This window comes from Cupressus sempervirens, chromosome 8 (assembly GCF_028749045.1).
Source record: "Cupressus sempervirens isolate cs-2001-9-10 chromosome 8, ASM2874904v1, whole genome shotgun sequence".
Lineage (NCBI taxonomy): Eukaryota > Viridiplantae > Streptophyta > Pinopsida > Cupressales > Cupressaceae > Cupressus > Cupressus sempervirens.
The window spans coordinates 742,213,344-742,234,227 of NC_143125.1; positions in this window are offsets into that span (position 1 = coordinate 742,213,344).

The window sequence follows — 20,884 nt, forward strand, 5'->3', positions numbered from 1 at the left end:
TCAAATTAGTGGATTGTTCACCCACTCTCTAAGTTTAGAGACAGATAGGGTTTGGAGGGAGATTAAGGGAGACCTACTACAACTATCATTGCCTTTAGCTTGGACCAAGGTTGGTGTCTCAAAACATGTTTCTTTTCTTTCTTTCTTTTAGTATGGAAAAATAAATTTGCAAGTATGGAGGTTTTGTAAATGGAGCATGCATTGTATTGTGAATCTTGCATTGTGGACTTTGGTATTGTGTTGTGGAAATGTGAATGTGTATTGTGTTCTTGAAGATTTCTTGGTTTTTCCTTCTTGATTTCCTTGTTGGATTTGAATGTTCAATGTGATTATGGGTGTGAAGGCTTCACTCACCCTTGCAAGGGAAGAGAAGCCTTGGGTGAAGGGATAAGTTGGGCTCAGTATTGAAGTTGAGAAGATTTACCTCATGATGAGGAATTGTTTTTCTTTTATGGAGTATGGGCTCCATTGAAGCCATATACCTTGTTGTTTTTGGAGATACCAAGGGTTTTGTATATAAGAAGGAGGAGATCTTTATAATGGCCTTGAAAGGAAAATGCAATTGGAAAATGATGTTTATGTTTGGTTATGGCATCTCCTCTTTGAAGAATCCACCTTCACCCAATGTGAGATGATTCCAATGGTGAATCATTGTGCAAGCCATGGGAGTGAGTTTTTTTGTGTTATGTGTTGTGTACATGCAATAGAAAGTGATGTGTGTGTATCCCATTTGGACCTTGTTTCCCCTACTTAGTGGGTGGCTTCATAGAAGCCTAGGATGGGAGGTGAGCCTCCATAGTTCCTAGTTTGTGTTTCATGTGTAGGTTTTGTGAAGATGGATCCCTTGCAGGTGTTAGGGTTTTACCCTTGGAAAAGTTAAACAATAAAGTGTGTAAAATAAGATCAATGTTCCATGTCACCTCAAAAGTATTGTGATATCAATTCTTCATTGTTATTCCATTGTGTTGTAAAAGAGATTTGTAACATTGTTTGTTATTCGAAATTGTGGAAGGAAAAATTTGAGAAGTTGTATATATTATTCTTGTAAGGAAATATCCATTGTGAGATTTGATGTATTATAAAGAAGTTATGTATGAAATTCTTCTTCTCATGTTAATTCTAAATTATTTGGTAGACATATTTCATAAAACGTTATGTGGAAGTATATTATGGGTAGAGTTAGTTAACTTTAAGCGTAGATGTTATATTGAAAATTTATGTATTATGCATTCAATAATATAGAAGAAAATCATCTTGTTTGATAGCTCATTGCATATGTATGCTCATCAAATTATTTGGATTCCAAGATTAGACAAACTTTCTAGGAAGATAACACCATTTTGTCATAAAATATATTCACTTAAATTCTATGGTAGGATAAACAAAAAAAAGATTTTAGTTTGAGAAAAAGAAAACACCTAGACCGAATCTAAGACAAGACTTGCTGTAGGTTCACATTTCCTCTCTAGAAAATGTATGGGGAGAGGAAATAAATCATCCCCCAAAATATAGAGCAATAAAATAATAAAAGAATATACTCAAAATCTTTTCATCAAAAAACAATAAAGTAATCACCTTAAGAGTAATAGAAAACAAGAAGTATAATGATAATAAAATGAGATCCTAAGGATTTAAGTAGACACCTAAACTTATGTCCACTCACCTTGGTAAGTACTAAACACTCCATCACCAAGAAGAGTGACGTGAATAAGGATGTGTCTCACAAATACATTACACTAAAAATAAGAAATTACAATATCTAATAATGAATGAATAAAAGTTATACCAAAACCAATTAATGGAAAATTCATCCCACCTAGGCATCATCACTTTCAAACCCTTTTCAAACAAAAAGGTTATAGAAAAGAAATGTGGTCCCTGCTAGGTGAGTTGACATGGCCTAACCTTGGGCTCATAAAAAAAGATAATCATGGGGGCCCTCAGACATGACATGACCCTTGCTTGTCCTTCCTAGGTGGCTAGCAAGTTGGGGTTTGAGCAGATTTCAAATTTGATTTCTTTCCTTTCCACTGCACCTAGAAAAAAGGAGCCATACATATGGAAAAAGGGGAGAAGTGTTTTAAGTTTGGGAGATGACCCATGTCAAGACTATGACACTTGGGATCAATACCACCTAGTCCTTGGTGTTGGGGAATAAAGGTAAATCTAAATTTTGCTTAAAATTTTTGTGTTGAGGGTAAAGAAAGGGACACATGTCCCTAGGCTTGGAGGAGAGTATGCCTAGGAGAGATAAAGGTCTAAAACAATGTTTAAAAATTGGGACATGTGAAATTATGTTAGGGGTAATGTTAGAACATAGGAAAGACTTAGTAATTAGTATTTTTTTAATGTAGTGGGGGCCTTATGTGAGAATGTTGATTAGGAATTGTTAGTATATTATTTTGGTATTTTTGGGGGCTAATGAAGTATGTTTGGAGAATTATGTGATTTTTTTATGAGTCATGTGTTAATATTAGTTAGCAAGTAAGTTAACGAGTTAGATTGGTGATTAGATAGGAATGTTAGTAGGGTATGTGGGAGGTAGTTATTAGGACATTAAAGTAAGTTTATTTATTTTAATTTTCTTATTATTTCATGTTATGTGTAGGGGAAGAAATTGGTTTTGTTATTAGGTGGGTTTTCTTTTATTAAAAATGAGTTTATAAAAGTGTTAGGGGAGGACGGTTTAGAAGCCCATGATAGCTTGTCTGGTAATAAATTATACATAATTAGTAACTAAAAGTAATGTTAAAATAATAATAGTAGTAAATAATTAAGATAATATAAGTATTGAGTGATAAGTATATAATTTTAAAATAATAATAATAAATAAATAAATAAATAAATAAATAAATAAATAAATAAATAAATAAATAAATAAATAAATATATATATATATATATATATATAAAATAGAAAAATTAAAATTAAATTAAACAATTACATTGGAATACATACTCAATAGATAATCTACATAATATCAAAAAAGATTCATACACGAAAATAAAATAAGCAAGAATGTGAAATATATAGGACCCATTTTAGTAGGAAAAGAAATATGCATTGAAAGTGAGCACCAACAAAGATGTCAAAGGTAGGGGACAATATAATGTTCATGGAAATAATTAACCCTATACATATAGTATAGTGATTATAGGTAACTTGGGATACTAGCACCCTAACCATGGCACCTAAGGCTTGATTTGCAAGGAAACTCAGGTGAGAAAACAACTTCCTACACTAATCTCTTAAGAGAAGTATGGTGCAAATCCTATTAAAATCTTTTACACTTACAGATTCAATATCATGTAAACAACAATATTTCAGCCAAGAAAGCATAAAGAAAATAGATAGAGAAAGAAACACATAACACTAAGATTTTCCTGTGGGGAAAAACCTTTTGGTAAAACAACCCCACCCCTCTAGAACCTGCACAATGTATTATCTTCAACACAAGGTTACAACACACTTGCAATGAAAGTTCAACAACGACAAAAAAAGACTACAGTAGCAACTCATAGTACCAACAATACACTATTTTGCATTCACCTCTTTGCAACCCTAAAAATGCTTATATCACGCGCTTCACTTTTTGGGCTACTCCCAAAGGTAACCGTATTAGGGTTTTACCATTCTCTGAGAAAATAGGAACCTTAAAAAATTTATTAGTTGCCACATGTCTTCACCTGTCATTAAATCTTCCTAACATAGCTGTTATGTGTCATAGGAATCCGTCATAACCGTTTTAGCAATGATCTCCTTATACACAATTCAAGATGCCAACACATCAACATTATTTTCAAGAAATAAATTTTACAAAAAAAATAATAAGAATAGGAATTATCCAAGGCTGAGACACCTTATTCTTAACATTCTCCCACTTGTCAAACACCTTGTAAGAGCAACAAGAACATAACAGGAACTAACCACTATAGGCCAAAAGGCCCATAGACTCTGAACACCATTTGAACTTCTCAATGCCCACTGGTTTTGTTAATGCATCTGCAACATTCTTCACAATATCTACCTTCTCCAATTTTACCTTTCCATCTTCCACCATATCTCTCACAAAGTGAAACTGCACACCAATGTGCTTCGTTCTGGCATGGAAAGTTGGATTCTTTGCAAGGCAAATAGCCCTATGACTATCACACCAAATAGTAATCTATTCTGCATCAACACCAACATCAGAACACAATCTCTTAAGTTGAATGGCTTCCTTACAAGAATGAGTAGTAGCCATGTACTCAACTTGTGTAGTGGATAAAGCAACCACACATTGTCGCTTGCTCATCCAACTGATGGCACCACCAAACATAGTGAACACATCGGCACTGGTGGATCTCCTGCAGTCAATATCACCTACCCAATTTGAATCCACAAACCCATGAATACAAACTGAATGTGAAGATCCAAAAGAGTTACCATGATAACATATGGAGTAATCTGATGTACCCCTCAAATATCTGAATACTCACTTAATTGCATCCCAATGTACTCGTCTAGGATTAGCCATAAACCAACTTAGGACTCCCACTGCTTGGGCAATGTTTGGTCTAGTATAGACCATAGCATATATAAGATTGCCAACTGCACTAGCATAAGGTACTCTACTCATGTCCTCCATCTCACTAGGAGATTTTGGACAGTCATCTATAGATAACTTTGTTTCCATAGGAATAGGAACATATAGTGGCCTACAATCTACCATGCTGAACCTATCCAACACAGACTTCACATACTTACTCTGACTCAACCAAAGTTTTTTGTTAGACCTATCTCTACTGATTTCCATACCAAGATGTACCTAGCTGCCCCAAGATCTTTCATCTCAAACTGTGCTGACAACTAAGATTTAAAATAAAAAATCATACCCTTACCCTTCCCAAATAGCAACATATCATCAAAATATAATGCAAGAATAAGAAGGTGATCATTTTCAACTCTGAAATAAACACAATGATCTGATTTCAATCTTACAAATCCAATTGACAACACAAAGGCATCATACTTAAGGTACCACATCCTAGGAGATTGCTTCAAACCATATAGAGATTTCTTTAATATGCAAACTAAGGATTCTTTACCTTTAACAATGTAGTGCTCAGGTTGTGACATATAAATCTCTTCCTCCAAATCACCATGAAGGAAAGCTGTCTTCACATCCATCTGTTCTATCTCTAAATCATATGATGCAGCAAGAGATAATAGAAATCTAATGGATGTCAACTTTGCAACAGGAGAGAATATTTCACCATAATCTATTCCCTCTACCTGTGAATACCCCTTTGCAACCAATCCAGCTTTGTACCTTTCAATACTGCCATCTACACAAAATTTCTTCTTGAACATCCATTTACAGCCAACAAATTTTCTCCCTTTAGGAAAAGGTACAAGGTCCCAAGTTTTATTTTTCTCTAATGAAGCCATCTCATCATCCATAGCCTCAATCTAGGAACTTGTATCTTCCATGCCCAAAGCCTCTTTCACAGATCTAGGCTCATCAGTGTTAGTAATCAAAGCAAAAGCACAACTGGAATCTAACATAGAATAACCAAACATTTTTGGTTGCTTTCTTTCTCTCATGGATCTCCTCAAGGGCTGAGGTTGAGGTTTTTCTTCCTCTTCTTCTAAACTATTAGAGCTGCTAGAGCTCTCCTCATCATTAGACCCAACATGGTCTCTCTGTTCAGTCTTCTCAAGGGTAGGAGGCAACTGGAAAACAACTTTTTCCTTTTCTTTTTCATCTAGTTGTAGCACAATAGGAGAAGATGTTAGCTCTCTAAAAATAAGATTTCTACTATACAACACCTTACTAGTCATAGGATCCCAAAGCTTGTATCCTTTCACACCAACACTGTACCTGATGGAAATACATTTAACAACTTTGTTTTCCAACTTAGATCTTTTCTCCTTTAGAACATGTGTATAAGCTTCACAACCAAAAACAAAAAGATGTCTAATTGAAGGCTTCTTACCAGACCACACCTCCATGGGTGTCTTACCAACAAGGGCTGATGTAGGAGATCTGTTAACCAGATAGCAAGCAGTGGCCATAGCTTCGGCCCAAAACCTTTGTTCTAAACCAGCTCCACTAAGCATACTCCTAGCCTTCTCCATCAGTGTCCTGTTCATTCTCTCTGCAACTCCATTTTGCTGTGGGGTATAAGGAGTTGTCTTATGCCTCTCGATACCTTGTTCTTTATAGAACTATTCAAACTCTACTAAGCAAAACTTACCACCATTGTCAATTCTCTTACTAGTCTGATTCTCTACAAGGGCTTTAAATTCCTTGAATCAACTAAAGACTTGTGTCTTACTTTTAAGGAAATAAATCCATGTCATTCTACTGTAATCATCTATGAAAGATACAAAAAATAAAAACTTGGAGATTGAAGGAACTTTTACAGGACCAAATACATCAGAATGAATAAGATCCAAAACATCAAAAGATTTGTGAGAACTAGAGTAAAACTGAACATGATTTTGTTTACCATAGACAGTGTTCACAGAAGTCGAACTTGAGATTGCAATCATTTAACCCCTCAATGAGATTTTCATTTTTCAGGGTTCTGAGACCCTTTTCACTAATGTGACCAAATCTCAAATGCCACAACATTGTCTTTTCTGCAGGAAGCTTACCTTCCAAAGTGTTTTCATTATGATCAGAACCAATAACCATAGTATTCTTCACTACTCGTTCAAATGGTGAGGATGAAGAACTATTACATAGAGGAATACATGCATCTAGCTGAAATAAGGTACCTCTCCTAGTACCCCTTGCAAGCACTATCGATCCTCTCATCATCTTGCATCCTTCTTTCAAAAAAACAACTTGCACACCTACATCATTCAACATACTTATAGATAATAGGTTTCGTGCCAAACCTGGAATGTGCATAACTCCATTGATTCCCTTTACTTGTCCATCAGGAAATTTGATAGTGACCCTTCCGTGTCCAACTATCTTTCGGTTAGAATCATCACCCAAGCACACCTTTCCACCATCAAAATCTTCATATTTTGAGAACCAATTTCGATGAGAGGTCATGTGAAAAGATGCACCCGAGTCAACCAAACACATAGCATCAGATGCATGGGCTGCCAAATATATGATGAATGTATCGCCATCTTCTTGAGATCTTTCTGAACCTGAATCTGAATCTTGCTTCTTCTTCTTTGGCTCTTTGCAATCTTTACAAAAGTTCCCAGGCTTATCACAGTTCCAAAATTTTGCCTTGGACTTATTGGAAGTCTTTAACTTCCCACAGGATTTGGATCTACCCTTCTTTTTAGACTTATTGTCATTTTTCTTCCCTCTTTTTGTGGATCTCCCATGAACAGCAAGGGCTTCTTTTTCTGAAACAGAAGCCTTTCTCCACATCTCCTCTGATAGTAGTGAAGACACCACATCATCCATTTTGAAAGTGATTAACTTGCTTTAGAGAGCCATCACAAGATGGTCCCATGAATCTGGTAAAGAACACAAAAGTGTGTAGCAATGATCCTCCTCCTCTAACTTGACACCAACTGATGTAAACTGTGTAGCCAATTGATTAAATGCATTTAAATGATCCGTTAAGGATCCACCTTCCTCCATTCACAGAGAGTACAACTTCTTCCTCAGGAAAAAATTGTTTACCAAAGATTTGGCCTAATACATGGCCCCAAGTCTTTCCCACAAACTATATGCGATTTTCTCATCTAGAACATTTAGAAGAACTAGATCGGTTAAACAGAGTCTTATGAGACCCTTAGCTTTACGATCTTTGATATCCCAATCTGCTTGAGTTATAGTTGCTGGTGTTGTAGCATTTGAAGTCGCATCCCATAGGTCACAATCTTCCAACATGTCTTCTATCTTGAGTTTCCACAGCTCAAAATTAGTGCCATTAAATTTCTCCACCTCCATTCTTCCATATGATGAACTCACCATCTCAATCTAGAAATAAGATTCAAGATACTCTGCACAAGACTCCCACTCAACTTGAGATTAGGTCAAAAAACCCTACCCAACAACTAGGATCAAAATTTGATCAAGCTCTAATACCACTTGTAAGGAAACTTAGGTGCGAAAATAGCTTCCTACACTAATCTCTTAAGAGAAGTATGGTGCAAATCCTATTAAAATATTTTACACTTACATATTCAATATCATGTAAACAACAATATTTCAGCCAAGCAAGCATAAAGAAAATAGACAGAGAAAGAAACACATAACACTAATATTTTTCGGTGGGGAAAAACCTTTCGGTAAAACAACCCCACCCCTCCAGAACCTGCACAATGTATTATCTTCAACACAAGGTTACAACACACTTGCAATACAAGTTCAACATCGACAACAGAAGACTCCAGTAGCAACTAACAGTACCAACAATACACTATTTCACATTCACCTCTTTGCAACCCTAAAAATGCTTATATCATGCGCTTCACTTTTAGGGCTACTCCCAAAGGTAACCATATTAGGGTTTTACCATTCTCCAAGAAAATAGGAACCCTAAAAATTTTATCAGTTGCCACATGTCTTCACCTGTCATTGAATCTTCCTAACATAGCTCTTACATGTCATAGGAATCTGTCATAACCATTTTAGCAATGATCTCCTTATACACAATTCAAGATGCCAACACATCAATATTATTTGCAAGAAATACATTTTACAAAACAAATAATAAGAATCAAAATTATCCAATTTTGAGATACCTTATTCCTAACATGATTAAGTATCCTCATTCTAGTTGCTAAGTTCTACCTCCAACCCATGATCAAATTAGTGATACCCTAATGTTCTTAGAATCCTAAATTATAGATTTCAATCTCTGTATAGTTCGATAGAGTATATTTATTATGCATAGTTACATATGTATTATCCCTTATTGGCCCAAAAAATAATAATTTTTTTGTTGTGTTTCTCCTTGTTAGAATTAGGGCATGACATTTTCATATCAGAGTAGTTGGTTACTACACTAGAGACCTAAGAATTGAAACTTGTGTGTGTAGGATGCCTACCATTACCTATAATGGTCATCAGAGGCCTAGAGGCCCTAGAGGTGCACGAGTGGCATTTGGAGGGGTAGGAGATGGAATTGCTAAACCTCTACGTAAGCAACCTCAAAATATTAATAAACTCTTTATAGCCATTCAAAACTGTATTAGAGTAGTGTAGGAGAGGATGCCACTTGTAGTCCCACAACCCAAACAACAAGGAGTAAGGAAACAAAGAGTTGATAATAGAGAAAGAAGTAGGAGTCCCCCACCTATAGATGTAAAGGGACAAGGTGACCAGGAAGAGGCTTCAATTTAGTAGATTTATCCACCACCAGCCATAGAGCCACCAGCCATAGTGAGAACACCTAGGGACATGGGGAATGAGATTATGGATTTGATCCTTCTCAAACCACCTCTTTTTGCTAGAACCATAGATGGTACATAGGCAGAGGCATGGTTATAGAGGTTAGAGAGGTGCTTCATTTTGTGACCATATGAGAACAATTTGAAGGCCCAACTTGCTATCCACTTATTACAAGACAATGCTTCCAATTGGTGGAAGTAGGAGGAGACCATAGTCAGAGTTAGAGTAGACACACTTACCTGAGAGGCATTTTTGGTTAGATTCAAAGATAGGTATCTTTTAATGCATTTCAAACAGAGTTAGATTGAGGAGTTCCATGACCTCTAGTAGAGGGGTCTTACTATAGTACAGTATAAGAGCAGGTTCTTAAAACTCCTTCCTTATGTCAAGTACATGAAGGATGAGAAGCTATGGATTTATCGATTTACCCGAGGTCTTAAGTTGTCTCTTTAGAATTTAGTATGCCTAACTTTTCTAAGCACTTTGAGGGAGGTATTTGAGATAACATTGGTTGTAGAAGATCTTTGTAACAAAAAAGAATCCCGAGATTGGTCCCACAACCAAAATTACTCCCAATAGTTAGGACAACATAAACCCTCATGGAAGGGTAATCAGGGTCAATCAACAGGGTCCTCTAAGGGCCCATAAGTTTAGCAAAAGTCACAATAGGATAAAGGACAAAAGTTAGCACAAGGGTATTAGGGCTCTAAGCCCAAGTAGTGGCAATCCTAAGGGTCCTAATAAGATCAGAGGCCACAAGCTCCATATGCATAGTCAACTAGGACTTAGGAGTCCTCCCATGGTGGGTATAGCAGATCCAATAGGATAGGTGGTCAATAGTAGCCTAGGTCACTGGGAATTTAGATTTAGACTCATGGGCCTTGTTATGCTTGTGGTAGTATGGGACATATACCCAAAGAGTCCCCTTAGGGACCGATAGCCAGTAATCAATATAGAGCCACTTCAGAGCCTATGGTAGGAGACATGAGTAGATCCCATAGGGTATTTACAATGGTTGATAACCGCCAAGCTAAGAATCAAGCTAAAATCATTGAGGCTACAAGTATAATCAAGGGTATTAAGATTTCTATTTTGTTTGATTCTAGAGCTACTGATTCTTTTGTATATCCTTTTATAAACGAGCATTGCAGGCTAGTGGCAACTAGGCAGAATGATAATTGGGAATTCAAATTGGCATCTGAGGCTAAGGTGATAGTTAATTACTATGTACATGATTGTGAGATTCAAATTGGAAACATGAGCATAACCACAGATCTTTGAGTTACCCCCTTAGGATTGTATGATGAAGTCCTTGGTATGGATTGGGTATGCACACATAATGCTAAGATGGACTATAGATAGAAGACAATTGAGTGTCTTGATGATTGTGGTACTCCTATGGTGATCTCAGGGGTGCAAAGGCCAGTGTCTCTTCGTATGATGTCCACCATGTAGCTTAAGTGGTGTCTATGAAAGGGATGTCAATTGTATGTAGTCTTTATTAGTAATAAGGAGGAAGAAAATGAGAGGGAACCATCTCTAGATTATTGCTTGATACTATAAGAATTTAAGGATGTGTTTCCCTCCAATCTTCCGGGTATGCCACCACCCAGGGTAGTTGATTTCCACATAGATCTAGTGCTAGGAGTAGAGCCCATTTCAAGATCTCCATATAGGATGGCTACACATGAACTCAATGAACTTAACATTCAATTGGAGGAAGTATTGGAGAAGGGACATATCCATCCTAGTGTATTACCTTGGGGTGCACTAGTGATCTTTTTGAAGAAGAAAGATGGATCACTTAGACTGTGCATTGACTATTGATAATTGAATAAGGTAATGATCAAGAATTGATACACACTCCATAGAATCAATGACTTGTTCAATAAATTATAGGGTGCTCGAGTTTTCTCCAAGATAGATTTGAAGTTGGCATATCATCAACTATAGATTGTGGAAAGTGGCATTCATAAGACCACATTTTGTACAAGGTATGACCACTATGAGTTCACAATGGTAGCATTTGGTCTTACAAATGCCCTAGTTGTATTCATGAGCCTTATGAACGAGATGTTTTGTACATTTTTGGATAAGTTTGTAGTAGTTTTCCTCTATGATATATTGATATATTCATGTGATGAGAAGGAACATGAAGAACACATGAGATAGGTATTACAATGCTTAAGGAAAAATCAGCTATATGGTAGTTTATTCAGGTGTGCCCTCATCAAGAAGGAAGTGCACTATTTAGGGCATGTGATATCAAGAGATGGAATCATAGTAGATCCATCTAAGATCCAGAATATCATGGATTGGCCAACACCAACTAATGTTTTAGAAGTTAGAAGCTTCATGGGATTAGTAGGGTATTATAGGCAGTTTGTGGCAGAGGGTTTTCCAGAGTAGCTCATCCCATCACCTCCCTTCGGAGGAAAGGGAAGAAGTTTGAATGGATAGATAAGTGTGAGAGAGCCTTACAAGAACTCAAGAGGGCACTCACTAGTGTACCTATCCTAGCAGTACCTGATTCGTTATCAAATTTTGTAGTATGCATAGATGCTTCACTAGATGATACTAGAGCCATTCTCATGCAGAATGGTCATGTCATAGCATATGAGCCTAGGAAATTCAAGACTCATGAGCTCAACTATCCTACCCATGAATTGGAGTTTGTAGTAGTAGTTCATGCCTTGGCAAGATGATGCCACTTTCTTCTAGGATATCACTTTGAGCTTCATTTAGATCACCAAAATTTGTAGTATATTTTCACATAGCCAAATTTGAATGCCTGATAGAGGAGATGGATGGAGTTCCTATGTGAATATTATTTTGATGTACATTACATTAAAGGAAAGGAGAATTTAGTTGTAGACACCTTGAGTAGGAGACATCATGAGATATCTTCCATGATTACTGAGACAGATATGAGAGAGAGCATACTGCACCATCTTCTTGAAGATGTATTTTATATAGAAGTTTGTTAGTTAGTCCATTCTCAGAGACCCTTAGAGGGAAAATTTTCTAATTTTTCATTGGGTCTAAATGGATTACTATGCCATAAAGAGTGCATTTATGTACCATCCTTAGGTAACTCATGAGAGTTTATCATTTTGGAGGCACACAAAGCACCCTATGTAGCACATCCAAGTGTTAAGAAGCTTTATGCATATTTAAGGTAATTATATCATTGGCTAGGAATGAGAATGCAGATTGCCAACATCATAGCCAAATGCCTAGAGTGTCAGAGAGTTAAGGCAAAACAAGGACATCCAGGTTGACTCTTGCAGCCACACAAGATACCTGAGTGGAAGTGGGAAATTATCACTGTGGACTTCATTGTTGTTCTTTCAATGTCTTCTCATAGTCATGATGCCATTATGGTGATGGTAGACAATTTGAACAAAGCTTCCCACTTCTCACCTATTTGTACTACCTTCACAACACCTATAGTGGAACATGTATTCCTATGAGATATTGTTAGATTCCATGACATTCCTAATAAGATAATATCATATAGAGACTCCTTATTTACTTCCTCATTTTGGAGGGAATTGCATACATCACTGGGTACCAAGATCAACTTTAGCATAGCCTATCATTTTCAAAAAGATGGGAAAATAGAGAGATTTAACCAAATCCTAGAGGATATGTTGTAGATGTATGTGATGGACTACAAGTCCAAGTGGGAAGAGTACATCCATCTTACAAAATTTACCTATAACAATGGGTATCACACTTCCATAGGCATGCCACCCTATCAAGCCTTGTATGGTAGGCCTTGTAGGACACCCCAAAGTTGGGATCATATTGAGGACAAGATATCTACAGGGCCATAGTTAGTCAAGGAAATGGAGCTGAAAGTAATATTGATTAGACAACACCTTAGAGAATCCTAAGATAGACAAAAGAGATATTCAGATGCGAAGAGGGTGGATAGAGAGTACATGATTGGTGAGAGAGTATTTTTGAGGGTGTGACCAGATTAGAGCCTAATCTATTTTGGGAAAGGCTCTAAGTTAGCACCTTGCTTTGTGGGTTCCTTTGAGATTTTGGAGTGGATAGGACCAATTGCATATCATTTAGCCCTGCCACCTAGCCTATCACACATTCATAATGTATTTCATGTAGTTTCATTAAGGAGGTATATTTATGACAAGTATCACATCATAGATTGGGATGCTTTACAGGTGGAATCAGACAGACAGATAGCATTGGAGCCCATTCGTATTTTGGCTCGACAAACCTGCACACTTCAAAGTAGAGAGCTAGACTATGTGAGGGTCCAATGGGATTGTTATGACAAGGTCATGACTTCATGGGAGGATGTAGCTTAGATGAAGGCTTATTACCCATATCTTTTTAGTGAACTCTAGGAGGAAGTTCATGCCTAGGGAGGGAGGATGTGAGAACTCACCCTGATATGTCATAGCATAGATATTTTATTTACATTTTGATATTCGAGACTTAGATATTTTGACAGCTATTCAAGACTTAGGAGGATAATGGATTATTTTATCCATTGATTTTGATACTTCAATATTGTTTTACATTATGATATGCACTAAGAACCTGATATTTTGTAAGAAATGATCGAACACATATGGATGCAATTTTATGACATGATACTATTAGATTTTGATGTGATGTGAAATCTTAATTTGATTATGATGATTTATGATTTGCAGATAAATGTTAATTTGATTATGATGATTTATGATGTGTAGATTAATGTTAATTTGATTATGATGCTTTATGATATGCAGATGAATCATTATGATATGTAGACAAATGTTAATTTGATAATGATGACTTATGATATGTAGATTGTGATATTTTAACATTTTGAACAAACTATTTGAAATGAATAAAGAAGGAAATTGAATTTGAATTATGAAATTAAATGCATTTGTGATATATGTATTTTATACAACCTCGTTTGACTACTGATGCTCGCATTTAATTTGCACGAAGTGGAACCATGGAAATTCTTAGGGGAAACAAGTTCCAAACCTTGCGAACACAATTTAACCAAGGTGATTCTTTGGAAGATTCAAAAGCATTGTTGTGAAAGTATTTTTCTTCGTAAATGTAAGGTTGCTTTTTTGTGGAAATGTTTAATCATAAAGATGCATTAGGAGCATGTCATGGTAATGTGAGTGTGTTTTTATGTGTCACTTGACACTTGTGGATTTTGTGTGTAGTTGACATGTCATTTAGGGTTTTGATCATGGAGGTAACTTACCCTAAAACTAATTACCTTGTTAATAAGTAAACCCACTTGACAAGGGGTAGGATGGTTCACAATAAGAGGAAATTCGAATTTGGACTTGGCTAGGGTTTTGACAGGTCACTAGGTAGTGCCAAGATGTCTTTTATGATAAAATAAGTTACCCATATGATAGTATATCAAATTAGGGACCTAATTTTAACTATCTAAGTGCCTAGATAGCTTAGGGGGCCCCTTTTCCCATGCATTCTTCCATCAATTCGAATTTGGAGTTGTCACGTGTGTTTTCTCCCATGTTCCCACTAAGTAAAATATATAAAATTTAGAGGAAAAAAGTTTGTAAGAGGAAGTGGCTTGGTGTTTTTGCTAAAATAGTTAGTGGGAATGCCTTATTAGAGATTCTTGGTCAAATTAGTGGGTTGTTCACCCACTCTCTAAGTTTAGAGATAGTTAGGATTTGGAGGTAGATTAAGGGAGCTCTACTATAACTATCATTTCCTTTAGCCTGGACCAAGGTTGGTGTCTCAAAACATGTTTCTTTTATTTCTTTTAGTATGGAAAAATAAATCTACAAGTGTAGAGGATTTGCAAATGGAGCATGCATTGTATTGTGAATTTTGCATTGTGGACTTTGGTATTGTGTTGTGGTAATGTGAATGTGTATTGTGTTCTTGAAGATTTCTTGGTTTTTCCTTCTTGAATTCCTTGTTGAATTTGAATGTTGAATGTTATTATGGGTGTGAAGGCTTCACTCACCCTTGGGAGGGAAGATAAGCCTTTAGTGAAGGGATAAGTTGGGCTCAACATTGAAGTTGAGAACATTTACCTCATGATGAGGAGTTGTTTTTCTTTCATGGAGTATGGGCTCCATTTAGGCCATGTACCTTGTTGTTTTTGGAGATACAATGGGTTTTGTATGTAAGAAGGAGGAGATCTTTATGATGGGCTTGAAAGGAAAATGCAATTGAAAAATGATGTTTATGTTTGGTTATGGCATCTCCTCTTTTAAGAGTCCACGTTCACCCAATGTGAGATGATTCCAATGGTGAATCATTGTGCAAGCCATGGGAGGGAGTTGTTTTGTGTTATGTCTTGTATACATGCAATGTAAAGTGATGTTTTTGTATCCCATTTGGACCTTGTTTCCCCTACTCGGTGGGTGGTTTCATAGAAGCCTAGGATGGGAGGTGAGCCTCTACGGTTCCTAGTTTGTGTGTTATGTGCAAGTTTTGTGAAGATGGATCCCTTGAAGGTATTAGGGTTTCACCCTTGGAAAAGTTAAACAATAAAGTGTGTAAAATAAGATCAATGTTCCATGTCACCTCAAAAGTGTTGTGATATCAATTCTCCATTGTTATTCTATTGTGTTGTAAAAGAGATTTTTATCATTGTTTATCAACTCAAATTGTGGAAGGAAAAATTTGAGAAGTTGTATATATTATTCTTGTAAGGAAATATCCATTGTGAGATTTGATGTATTATAAAGAAGTTATGTATGAGATTCTTCTTCTCACATTAATTGTAAATTATCTATAGAAATTTTTCATAAAATATTATGTGGAAGTATATTATGGGTAGAGTTGGTTAACTTTAAGCATAGATGTTGCATTGCAAATTTATGTATTATGCATTCAATAACATAGAAGAAAATCATCTTGTTTGATAGCTCATTACAGATGTATGCTCATCAAATTATTTGGATTCCAAGTTCAAACAAACTTTCTAGGAAGATAACACCATTCTATCGTCAAATATATTCACTTAAATGCTATGGTAGGATAAACAAAAAAAAGATTTTAGTTTGAGAAAAAGAAAACACCTAGACCAAATCTATGACAAGACTTGCTATAAGTTCACATTTCCTCTCTAGAAAATGTATGGGGAGATGAAATAAGTCATTCCTAAAAATATAGAGCAATAAAATAGTAAAAGAATATACTCAAAATCTTGTCATTAGAGAGCAATTAAGCAATCGCCTTAAGAGAAATAGAAAATAAGAAGTATAATGACAATAAAGTGAGATCGTAAGGACCTAACTAGACACATTAACTTATGTCGACTCACCTTGGTAAGTATTAAACGCTCCATCACAAAGAAGAGTCATGTGAATAAGGATGTGTCTCATAAATATATTACACTGAAAATAAGAAATTACAATATCAAAACATTTAAATTAAAGCCTAACAATGAATGAATAAAACTTATACCAAAACCAATTAATTTAAAATTCATACCACCTAGGCGTCACTTTCAAACCCTTTTCAAACAAAAAGGTGGTAGAAAAGAAATGTGGTCCCCACTAGGCGAGTTGAAATGGCCTAACCTTGGGATCATATAAAAAGGTAATCATGGGGCCCCTCAGACATGACATGACCCTTGCTTGTCCTTCCTAGGTAGCTAGCAAGTTAGGTTTTGAGCATATTTCAAATTTGACTTCTTTCCTTTCCACTATGCCTAGAGAAAAGGAGCCATACATATGGAAAAAGGGGAGAAGTGTTTTAAGTTTGGGACATGACACATGTTAGGACTATGAGACCTTGGGATCAATGCCACCTAGTCCTTAGTGTTGGAGAATAAAGGTAAATCCAAATTTTGCTTAAACTTTTTGTGTTGAGGGTAAAGAAAGGGATTTGTGTCCCTAGGCTTGGAGGAGAGTATGCCTGGGAGAGGTAAAGGTCTAAAACAATGTTTAAAAATTGGGACATGTGCAGTAATTATAGGGGTAATGTTAGAACATAGGAAAGATTTAGTAATTAGTATTTCTTTAATGTAGTGAGGGCCTTATGTGAGAATGTTGATTCGGAATTGTTAGTATATTAATTTGGTATTTTTGGGGGCTAATAAAGTATGTTTGGATAATTATGTGATTTTTGTATAAGTCATGTGTTAATATTAATTAGCAAGTAAGTTAAGGAGTTAGATTGTTGATTAGATAGGAAAGTTAGTAGGGTATGGGGGAGGTAGTTATTAGGACATTAAAGTAAGTTTATTTTTTTTATTTGCTTACTATTTCATGTTATTTTTAGGGGAAGAAATGGGTTTTGTTATTAGGTGGGTTTTCTTTTATTAAAAATGAGTTTAGAAGAGTGTTAGGGAGGAAGGTTTAGAAGACCATGATAGCTTGTCTAGTAATAAATTATACATAATTAACAATTAAAAGTAATTTTAAAATAATATCATTGGTAAATAATTAAGATAAAATAAGTATAGAGTGGTAAGTATATAATTTTAAAATAATAATAAAATTAGAAAAAAAAGAAAAAGAAAAATTAAAATAAATTAAATAATTACATTGGAATGCATACTCAATAAATAATCTACATAATATCAAAAAAGATTCATACACGAAATTAAAATAAGAAAGGATGTGAAATATATAGAACCCATTTCACCGGGAAAAGAAATATGCATCAAAAGTGAGCACCAAAAAAGATGTCAAAGGTAGGGGACAATTTAATGTTCATTGAAATAATTAACCCTATATACATTGTATAGTGATTATAGGTAACTTGGGATACTAGCACCCTAACCCTGGCACCTAAGGCCTAATTAAATATCCTTGTTCTAGTTACTAAGTTCTACCTCCAACCCATGATCAAATTATTGATACCCTAATGTTCTTAGAATCTTAAATTATAGATTTCAATCTTTGTATAGTTTGATAGAGTATATTTATTATTCATAGGTACATACGTATTATTCCTTGTTGGACCAATACAAATAATTTGTTGGTTGTATTTTGCCCTATTAGAATTAGGGCATGACAACAGAGTACAACTAAAGAAAGAATCAAATCAAATTCCTTATGAACTATGGTATAGCTACAAACCTAATGTAAGTTACTTGGAAGTATTTGGTAGCAAATGTTATATTTTGAAAGAGTCTAGGAAAGGTAAATTTGATGTCAAAGGCGATGAAGGAATATTCCTAGGATACTCCTGCAGAAGTAAAGCGTATAAATGTTTGAACTCATCAAATAATAAGATAATAGAAAGTGCACATGTAAGAATTGATGAGCTTGCAGAAAAGAGTGGAGAAGAGAGCAACAAAGAACCTAAGGATTGCAAAAAGTTTGTCTACGATGAACCTAATATATTGCCAAATCCAATTGGAAGTAAGAAGACTTCACCTCTTGAGTCCCCAAAATCTCCAAAGGCTAACAAGTTGCAACTAGTGGAACCTGAGTCACAATCTAAAGGACCCAAGTCACAATCAAAAGCTATTGAGTTATTACTAGAGAAAATCAATTTTGATGGACCCAAGTCATAGATAGTGGGACTTAAGCTTGATATAGAAGATTATGGAGAGACTAGTGCAACAAGTTCTAAATCTAAAGTACCCATGTTAGAAAGATATATTAGAAGGCACCATGCACCTGATTAGATCATTGGAGACAAGTCAAATGGAACAATGACAAGAAACAAATTGAAAGGTACATGTTTTCTTATTGAATTTGAACCTGGATTAGTGAAAGATGCTTTGGATAGTGAAAGTTGGATTGAAGCTATGAATAAAGAGATAGAATAGATAGAGAGAAATAAGACTTGGACTCTTGTTCCTAGACCCAAGGATAAAAATGTGATTGACACACAGTGGGTTTTCAGAAATAAGCCAAATTAAGATGGAGAAGTTTCCAGAAACAAAGAAAGGTTAGAATAAAAATGTTATTCTCAAGAGGAAGGTACTAATTATGGTCAAAATTTTGTTCCTATTAAAAGATTAAAAGGTGTTATAACTTTACTTGCTTATGCTGCACATAGAGGATTTAAAATTTATTAAATGGATGTGAAATCTGCATTCTTGAATGGAATTCTTGAAGAAGAAGTTTACATAGAACAACCTGAAGGTTTTGTGGATCCTAGAAAAAGGAATATGGTCTATAAATTGCACAAAGTATTGTATGGTCTCAAGTAAGCTCCTAAAGCTTGGTATGAAAGATTTCATAGCTACTTGATAAAGACTAAATTTCAAAGAAAAAATAATAACGACATCCTGTACATCAAAGAAGGACCAGACAAGAAGATTGTGTTGGTAGAAATCTTTGTGGATGACACATTATTTACTTGAAATGATGACCTATGCAAAGATTTTTAAGAAAAGATGAGTAAAAGAATTGTAGATGTTCATGTTTGGAGAGATAAAATTCTTTGTTGGATTAAAGATTCAATAGAAGAAAGATGGTATCTACATTACTCAATCTAAATATATCAAAGAGATACTAAAGACATTTAGAATGGAGGATTCAAGAAAATTTGGAACACCTATGTCTACTAGACATAAGCTTTCCAAAAATGATGATTCGAAGGAGGTATATTAGACCACATATAGATCAATGACTGGAAAATTGCAATATGTAGTGCATACATGGCCTAATATTGCATTATCAATTGGTATGGTGGCAAGATTCTTAGTAAATCCCAAAGAAAACCATATGATGGAAATCAAGAGAATCATGAGATATATGAAAGGTACTAAAGACTAATGATTATGGTACAAAAATGGAGGCAATTTGGATTTGAAAGCATTCATAGATGCTAATTGGCTAGGAAGTTTTGATGACAGGAAAAGCACTAGTGGTGGAGTGTTCTTACTTGGTAAAATATTAGTGTCTTGGACACGCAAGAAGCATAATTGTATTTCTCAATCTACAATAGAGGTAGAGTATGTGGAAGTAGTAGTTAATTGCTCCAATGTTGTTTGGTTCAAACAACTATTTTTAGGTATGAAGGTAGAGATCAAGGATCTAGTGGTTATCTTCTACAATAACACCAATGTAATTAATATATCAAAGAATCCTATGATGCATACCAAAACCAAGAACATTGTTATAAAATATCATTTTCTAAGAGAATTGGTGCAAGATAAAGAGGTAAGATTGGAATATGTGAATACTAAAGAACAAATTATAGACATATTCACTAAGCCATTACCTAAGGATGCATTTTTGTATCTAAGAGGTAAGTTAGGGGTCATTCCCCTATCTAAAGCTTACTAAAAGAAGTTTAGTGATGCATCAAATAGAGCATGTTGAAGATCAATCAACTGATGCAATATTGAAAAGGGAAAATTTCATATGAATCAATATATAAGGTACATTGATATTCATTGAATATTGTCTTTGGTATGAGATGTCAAAGAGGGATAATGTTTTGTCATATCAAAAAAATGTTCTAAAGAGGGAGAGTATACATTTCACAAAAAAATTGTTTAAAGATGCCAGAGAAAGAGAATGAACTTGGTTTGATATCAAAGAAGGAGAGTTCTCTATCAGAAGAAGGTGTTGAAGATAGAGTTTG